Source organism: Tigriopus californicus, chromosome 6 (assembly GCF_007210705.1).
Source record: "Tigriopus californicus strain San Diego chromosome 6, Tcal_SD_v2.1, whole genome shotgun sequence".
NCBI lineage: Eukaryota > Metazoa > Arthropoda > Copepoda > Harpacticoida > Harpacticidae > Tigriopus > Tigriopus californicus.
Window position 1 is genome coordinate 13,633,907 of NC_081445.1, and position 8,524 is coordinate 13,642,430.

Consider the following 8,524-nt stretch of genomic DNA (forward strand, 5'->3'; position numbering starts at 1 on the left):
AACATTGCATTGTGGAGACTCCTCAGGTAATCTTTGATGACGCCCAAAATGTTGTCTACTTCTCGACCAGTGTCTGGTTGAATGTCCATGGAATGTTGAACAATCTGAAGGAACCCGGGACTGCAGCACTCCCACAACAAGGATATTTTTTCCGTGCACAATCGAGTACATCATACTGATATGATATGGATAAATGATGTACAGGATGAACGATATTTCACGGAACGGTGTTTATCAAAATGTCTTGAGACAATGAATGTTGACGTCTTGTGAAAACTGCTAGGTCGTTGGATTGCCCAACGTTGGTCCGTTTGGGGGCCAGACGTCAACCAAATGCCACCCCAATGCTCGCAGAGACGTCGTAATCCATCGTAAGGAGCTTCTCCAGCCCTTCACTGCTGATAGACCAGGTCTCGGAAAGCTGTGAAATTTGGAAACACTCCCAAGGAATTGAGTCTCAGGAATTGATCCGACGCAGCCTTGCAAATCCTTTGTTGCGTTAGACAATATTCCCGTGGACATTATGAGAGAGGAAGATAATCTAAATAGGAAATCTCATCACCAATCATTGTTGTCACCAAAATGCCGGCCCTTGACAACGAGAGACGACTTCTGTCGTGGACAACTTTGAAAGTGATGAACGTTCGGGCCGGTGGTGGACAGATGTCTCCACAATCCTATGGCTTATAGGAAAGGTGACTCATTCAACCCTGAGCTCCTGCGACAACCTTTTAGCCTCCCCGAGGAAGAGGCGGAAGTCAGCGTTGTACGGGAAAGTTAAACCAACACCCATTCACGCATCACCCTTCAACGAGGACACAGTCACGTTTCGGATCTCGAGGAGACAAGTAAAAACTTTGGACCTCTCTGAGGAGGAACCACCTGCCATTGCTAAGTGCTGGGACTTTGCCATTGTTGTGGTGCCAAGAAGTGGGAACTGTTTTGAACAACAGAGATCGTCATCGTATGGGAGTAGGAAACCCAGGAAGCCGTGCAGAAGAGCAAGAGGATCTGGGAAGTGCCGAGTCTGAGTACAGCACTTAGTCACTCTGTTAGTGGACCTTCAATCCCGTCGAGTGGACATCATCCGAGGATCTCCGTTGGACCATCTCGTTTGTATTCAACTGCATCTAAAGTTCATCACTCTTGTAGCTGAAATAAGTAGTTTGACTATAGAGTAGAGGTCGACTTTGATAGACGCATCTAGACTAGGATAGTGACCACATTTTGCAGGATAGCTAGCCTTGAAGATAGGCCCAGGTAGACAACCGAGATTGATCTAGGGCCGTGGGGAGTAGAGGTAGCTAGCGATTTGTATCCTTAGTCAATTGATGATTGTTTGATGGCCTTATAAGGAAGCTCGAACTATTGATTGTACGCCCTGATTAGGGTTATAACTGGAAGCCTTAAGATAGGTCTAAGAAATTTAAGCCCATGTACTAGGTGCTCTCCGTCTTTGAGAGCTAGCAAGGTATTTTTACCTAGAATTCACTAAGTCAGGACCTTTCACCCTTGGCTGGTGGACGGAACAATACTTGAGTTGTGTGGTCTAGTTTTGGTAAGGCAATCAAATTGGAATAATTCCTCCACAAAGGACACCATCGAAAAAATGACCTCAGATTTGTGTCTTCCTCCAAGATAGGTGGGCGCTTCACATTCAGATTGGGGAGACCAGAAGATGGAGATTGAGAAGGCGGAATCGGCGAAGCTTGAGGTTGGGAACTCAAAAGAGATTGATCAAAATTTTGACGAATGCCTCTGGCTTTAAGTCTCGCTTTATCGAAATTGTCCTCATGGGGATCCAGGTCCTTGTAGATATCATTGTCATCCGCATCCGAATGACACATCACCACCTCTTCTGCATCCTGGAACCGATTGAGTTTCGACTCCCATGTCTGAAGTTTGAGCTCCTAAGTGCCATTAACATGAGTTTGAATAGCATCAAAGGTTGCCCTTTTCGCTCGTGTGATCATTCCTTTGAAACCTTTTGGTGAGGACTTCAAGTTCAATACTCCCTCACGGTTATCCATAATCTACATAAGGAATTTCCTTGCATCGAGTTATACCAGGCACAGATGTTCCCAGATCCAAAAAGATGATCTCTGTCAAAGGGATATGGTCCGACCAACACTCGGTGGATTAAAGGATGAAATTCATCAATGAGAATATCTAATGCATGTAAATCGCGATCCCAAACACACATAGTTGGCTACCGGCTGCGCCACGGAATGATTAGTCCCGTGGCTTAACTACATAAGATTTGTTCGGGAAGTATGAAGAGAGAACTCTTCGTTGGAATGAAGAAATTAAGATGGAGGCGTCGTGAGGTTAAATAGACTTCTAAGTCTTGAGACGAGTCTGTTTCAACTGCCCTTTACTGTTGTCTTAAAAGCACCGATCTACAGGAAACCTAGATTTAGGAGTAATGGACTGTATGATCATAGGGATATTACACTCCCGGACAGAAAAAAGACCTAAGATTGTTCTGGTTCTCAGCCCTGGGGGGAGAGGAATCGCCGATTAGTTTGAATCTGTTATGAAATTCTCGAAGTAACTGAGCTTGCTCAACGGTCTTCGAATCATTTTCTTGGTCTTTGATGTTTGAATAGTGGCAGCTCTAATTTGATTGTCACGCCCTGGATGAAGTTCTATTATACTTCCGTAAGACCATTGGTTTCTTGAAGCTTGATCATCGTGCAATAAAACAAGATCCCCTTTTGAGAGTTTCAAGTCAGGTTTGTCAGACCATAGTTCATTTCGTAGCTTGGAGATCTAGGAGGTAGAGATTCTTCCATCGTTGCCAAAATTGGTTTAAAATACGTTTTCGGTGCAACCATTTCCGAGTGAGGGGTGAATCTGAAACCCTATTTGAATTATCAGGAAACATGTATAATGGTCGGCCGTTGACAAGATCAAATGGTGTAACTGGAATATCTTCCGTGGCTTGGTCGGAAACAAAACCTAAAGGCCGGGCGTTTAGAATCCCTTCACATTCCACGAGAATATTTTCCAAGGCACGAAATGATAGTGTTTGTCTTCCAAGTGTGGGCCTCAGAGATATCTTTACTTCCCGGATCAATCTTTCCGAGAGTGCATTTGTCCATGGGGCAAGCTCTGTAGAAAAGTGCCATTCAATGGTTCGCATTTTGGGATCTCGGCGGGTTTCCCCTCGTTGCAGATTGTGATAGAGTTGTCGTAACTCGCGGTTGGCCTTTATAAAAACTTTGGCATTGTCACTTAGAACGGAACGAGGAACTCCCCTGCGAGCAACAAAGCGTCTCAGAGCACCCAAAAAGGTAGCAGCGGTTCCATCTTCGAGAAGCTCCAAATGGATAGCACGTGTCTGAAAGCAAGTAAAAATACAACCGAATGCCTTTTTGGAATCATGAGGGCAATCACTAAATTCACAACTGTGAGTTGTTATCATTGGACCAAAGAAATCCAAGGGCACGTGTTCAAACGCAGTAGGTTCTTCAGATCTTTCAGGTGGAAGTAGAGTCATGACAAGCTGAAATTTTGTAAGCTTGAGGCAACGTGTAGATGGACAGGTGTGAAGTATCTTGCGCAACTCCCGCCGAGTACCAACCAATCAATGATGTTGTCGCACAAGTGACATTGTTAACCTGGCACTAGCATAAAAATTTGAAACATGAATATGTAACACATATTTACGAGTTATGGGATGTTTCGGCAAAATTATTGGATGAGTAGATCGATAAGGTAGATTTGCATAGTCCAGCCTCGAGGTCATGGTTAATGTATTGCTCTGGAGCGTCGGTAACAAAGATTTGATTGGCGACGACGAAGACACTTTTTTGCCGAATTGTAAGGCATTAATTTCTTCCGAATACAATGATTGTTGAGCGACTTGAAACCAAATAACTTCGGATGTTCTAAATTCATCCGGAGAAATCAATCAGGTTTTCGGCATATGTTGACCTCGAGATGACTAAATGAATCTCTGCACGTATGACATCGTGCTTACGATGGACCCCCAAGAAGAAAAACGCTGAAATAAAGTTCGAAGGGGAAGCGAGGAATTGTGCTGTTTGATGACAACGAAGTCTTGGTGATCGAATTCAGGGATGTTAAGCCAACATTGGCAGGGGTTTCGGACGCGGTATCAAGATTCATTGGCCAATGGGCTGGTTCTTGAGTGAGAAATTTGGGACCATTCAACCACAAATCACTATGATGCAAAGCTAAGACACTTATCCCTCTACTGCAAAGGTCAGCAGGATTTTCATGGGAAGGTATCCAGTACCAGTCCAACGAAGAGCTACCGTCCAGAATGAGTTTGATCTTACTACCTGGACTGTAGATCCATAGGTCGCTGGATCAAATCTTGCTCGAAGGACCATAAAATAGACTTCCAAGTCTTGAGACGAGTTTGTTTCAACTGCCCTTTATTGTTGTCTTAAAAGCACCGATCTACAGGAAAGCTAGATTTAGGAGTAATAGACTGTATGATCATAGGGATATTACATGAGGAGAGGGAGAAGAGTTGCTAGTAATCGTGTCGGAACTGTTGGCTATCGTGGATCAACTTGGAATTCCAATCACTCCACGTGGTTCGTACACTCTTTTTTCTCCCATAAAAAACCGTTTTCCTCGTGCAAGTCAGTCTTGCCAGGTAGCATCCATCGCCCAGATTTGTCGCTCCAACTGGATTGTAATTTGTAAGGGAAGAGTGTCATAGCTCACCGCTCACTCTTGTTCGTCCCTCAGGACCCTCAGGAATTTAGAAGTATTTTATTGGCATGCACATACCAAATGTCACCCCAAAAAGGCAGAACATTTAAAAATGTCGTTAAAACGAGGCCAAATATATCTGAACATTTGAAAGAAGTTAGTTTAAATTTGTAAAAATTGGTTATTGTGTGTGATGTCCAGGTGCTGAGCATGTTGCTCATACTAATGCAAATGTATTCTTGTCATGTATACATAAACCGTACAAGTCAAATACAAGTCAGTCATCAAGCCCATCCAACTCCTTGTGGGTGATGTTCACCCACAAGTATATAACATGCCGCTGTCGGTTAACTGGCTGTGGCCCTCCGTTCTACCGTGAAGCTCTCCCCAGTCACTCTTGGGAAGGACCCGTGACCCCTTACGGGATGGACTTGTGACTCTTTGTTGGATGGCCTCCTGAATACCGCACTTTAGTCAGTGAATTTCCAAGGCCGAAAATTCCAAAAAAATAGACTCTGAGAAGTGTTAAAGTGCCATTTTGATGTTCAATGTTAACAAACTTCGAGACAGAAAAAAATCCAAATTGAGGATTTTTGGTTTGGTTTGTTTTTTGCTCAAAATGATTTTTTTTATAGTGGCTGATGTTTGTAGACCTGAATTTCCATGGGCTTTTGACAATGGGCGTAAGTGCTGTCGCACATATTCCGTGACCAATCGATCTCAACCCTTGCAATACGAAGATTCCCCATCAAAATGCATGAATAGCAATTGGATTGATTGTCCAAATACTAAATATTCTTGCGTCTCTTTTTCCAACCCACGTGAGTTGTCCTGAACGGTCATTTTTTCTACCTAGGTCAATAGTCCTTCCTGTATTTTTTCTACTTTGCAGACACCTGTTCGCAACCTTCTTCAGTGGGTTTGGACGCAGGGTGCTGCACCGCTGCTCTTGAACGCTGGGCAGAGAATGAAAACCCTCCTTGTCGAGGATTCAAGATTCAAGAAAATACCCCTGCCTCTTGTTGTCCATCGGAGCACTTTACTTTTATTCAAAAGTGTGCTGACAGCCGGCAAAGATGCCTTAGTTTGGGTAACCATTATGTTTTGATCTTGGGCTTGCTTCACTGACTGAAACGACGTAGCGCGAACTGAATTGTCAATAATGAATTCGTTATCATCTAAAGTTTACTAATCTTATTGAGCCATCGACGACTCTTTGCATGTCCCTCGAATCTATCGTCATTGATTCTCAATCACTTTCGCTTAACCCCTTCGTTCTGTGGGAATTTTTCTTTTTGTTTAGTTTCTCACGGGATTTTCTAACCGCTATAAGGAATGTAATCCCCAGTACTAGTAAATTGAAAGGTTATAATTCGTCTATTTATTCCCTTTCAATATTCATATGATATTTGGTCTACCAACGAAATTGAGTTGGCAGACCGAGCTAGTCCTTAAATTGTACTCTCATTATATGGGTTTTTTCTTTCTTTTTTGCGGACTTCCTCATCACTACTGGAAATGGAATTGAGATGGTTCCTTTTTTCAAATTCATGGGACTACAATTTTGCTTTTGCAATAGGTTAGTTTTTTCATGAGTACCAGTTTCAGATGTAAAATGTTGACTCTCATGCACGCAAAGGAAACCAAACGCCACGGTTAGAAACTTTATTTCATGGCGCTGTGTTCACAAGTGGCTGGAATAACCCAAGTTCTATTTGTAATTTCTGTTTCCTTTGATTTCATAAAATTGGCCTTCTTAGGATTGCATTGCTTTTATAACGGCAAATCAAGTGATGAATGAACACAATTATGTCATATTGTTTTAAAACTTTTGCTACAGCGACTGAAATGTTCTTGGTTGCGTTTGGAAGTGAACAAATATTGAGGTGACTCAGGCCAAAACCATGAGACTTGCAAAGTTGGTTTGTAATTTTCATTAACTATCATATATTCACCATTTGATTTAAAAAAAATCGGCTCAGCTATGTTTATTTTGTGAGCTAAATGGGTTGCGAGAGCTTGGTTCACTTTAAAGTCATTCCAATGATTTATTTACGAAAAGAAACTGTGCCATTTCTTTAGGTCCATTACCTCATGTGCTGAATCCCATTAAGCAAACAGTGATAGAGGAGGAAACTTGGTCCGGCTATGATGCTTCATTTGCGCTGGTAAACTCAGTCTGTGACCTTTTCCGTATAAACTATTGGGTGGCACTTCCAGAAGATTCGTATTTTATCATGGATTGGGGCTATCATCTGGTCCCGCAGAAGCTCATCCTAAGAAACAGTCACAACGCTGATAGTAACAACAGGTCAGTGGATTTAACATTGGTAAATCAAAGCCAGTCTTGGCCAATTGTTTTTAAGTGACCATATTGAATTTGGTTATTCATTAGGAATCTTCTAATCATAAAGCCACAATTTATTTGACCTTTTTGGGTGCACTGATCAAATTTTTTGACCTTTATATTCAAATAGTATATGATCTACCAACGATATAGAGTTGTCAGGTTTGGCTAATTGAAACTTTGAACAAAAAGATGTCGAAGTGCGACAAATATTTGATCACTGGACTCCGTCAAAAAATGTTGTTCGTATGTAGAACAGAAATTTGCGCGCTTGAAAATAACGTGTTTTCTTCCCAAGACCTCGGTTCAGCCGATTCATACATCCGAAACACCAAAGTTCTAAAATTTCTACTCGACGTGAGAATTTGAAATTAGCCAGAGCCTTTTTGGTGACCATCTTACCGCCACTGGGAATGGAATTAATTCCCAGTTGTTCAAGACAAAAAAAGGTATTTATTTTGTATGTATTTATGGTTTTGTCAATAAGTCAGGTTACACTTTTTGAGTATATGAGAAAAAAAAGGCAATCTCATTTTGGCAAGTTTTTCACAAATATTCTAACTTGGTTCTTGAAAGATGACTCTGATTGCTCTTGTTTCACTTTTTTTGGGGCCCTGTTCCATAACAAGGATGCTTTTGCCATGAAACTGGTTTTAGTCTGGTTCATGGGTGGGGGTCTTGATCCATTCCTTGGTTCTGAGGATCTTAGGTTTAAGCTCGCTCTTGGTGCAAGACGAAGTCATTTTTTTTGCTTTTCTTTATATTCATTGCTTTAATGTAACGTTGATCGGGAATTTTGATCAAAATATTGTCCAGGCCTGACTTTAATTCTGCTACAGGATCTGCACCTTCACCCTGCTTCCGAATATTTGATGTGAGCAAATAGAACAATGAGGCAGCCCGAAAAAGAAGAGAGGGACTTCATTGTTCGAAGTAGAGATGTTTCGGTCCGGAATGTCAGCTTTTTACCTTCAAGGGCCTGGTTAGGGCTCTCATCACGAGCGAAAAAGTGTACACAAGCAAAATCAAAGCTGCTGAAATGAGTAGCTGGCAAAACATGACCATATCATTCTAGTTCTCGGAACCAGAGTTCAGACTTATAAAGCGCAGGAGTGAGTCTTAGATTGATAAAAGGTCGTAATACACCACAAAAGTTGGATCTTTTCTCGATCTAAGATTCACTCCTTGGCTTTAAATAACTGGGCTCAGGGTTGCTTTAAAACTCGTCCTTGATTTGGGGCCTTCATTTTTTCACCCTTTTTCCTTTAAATTGGGAGTCCTATTAGAGGTTCTTCAAGATAAAAGCTGATTTTCCGGTTCGAAAGCCATCACTAGTTTGAACTAGTTACATGTTTGCAAATATTTGATCCATTTTCAAAAAAGTTCAGTGTTGCACAACTAACATGACCTTAACAACACACTAGTTGAGCTGATATTTCATTACTTTGTTGTTCCTAAGACAATGCTAAATAACTACTTGCATTC

The 8,524-nt window shown here is 41.8% G+C and overlaps 1 long non-coding RNA gene across 1 annotated transcript; it reads left to right on the forward strand.

Annotated features, from left to right (window-relative positions):
• Window positions 1–445: 445 nt before the first annotated feature.
• Window positions 446–6,998, forward strand: LOC131882606 (uncharacterized). The gene is made up of 3 exons (XR_009373507.1): window positions 446–1,112; window positions 5,328–5,782; window positions 6,775–6,998. It is a non-coding gene; the product is annotated as an uncharacterized LOC131882606 (long non-coding RNA).
• Window positions 6,999–8,524: the final 1,526 nt, after the last annotated feature.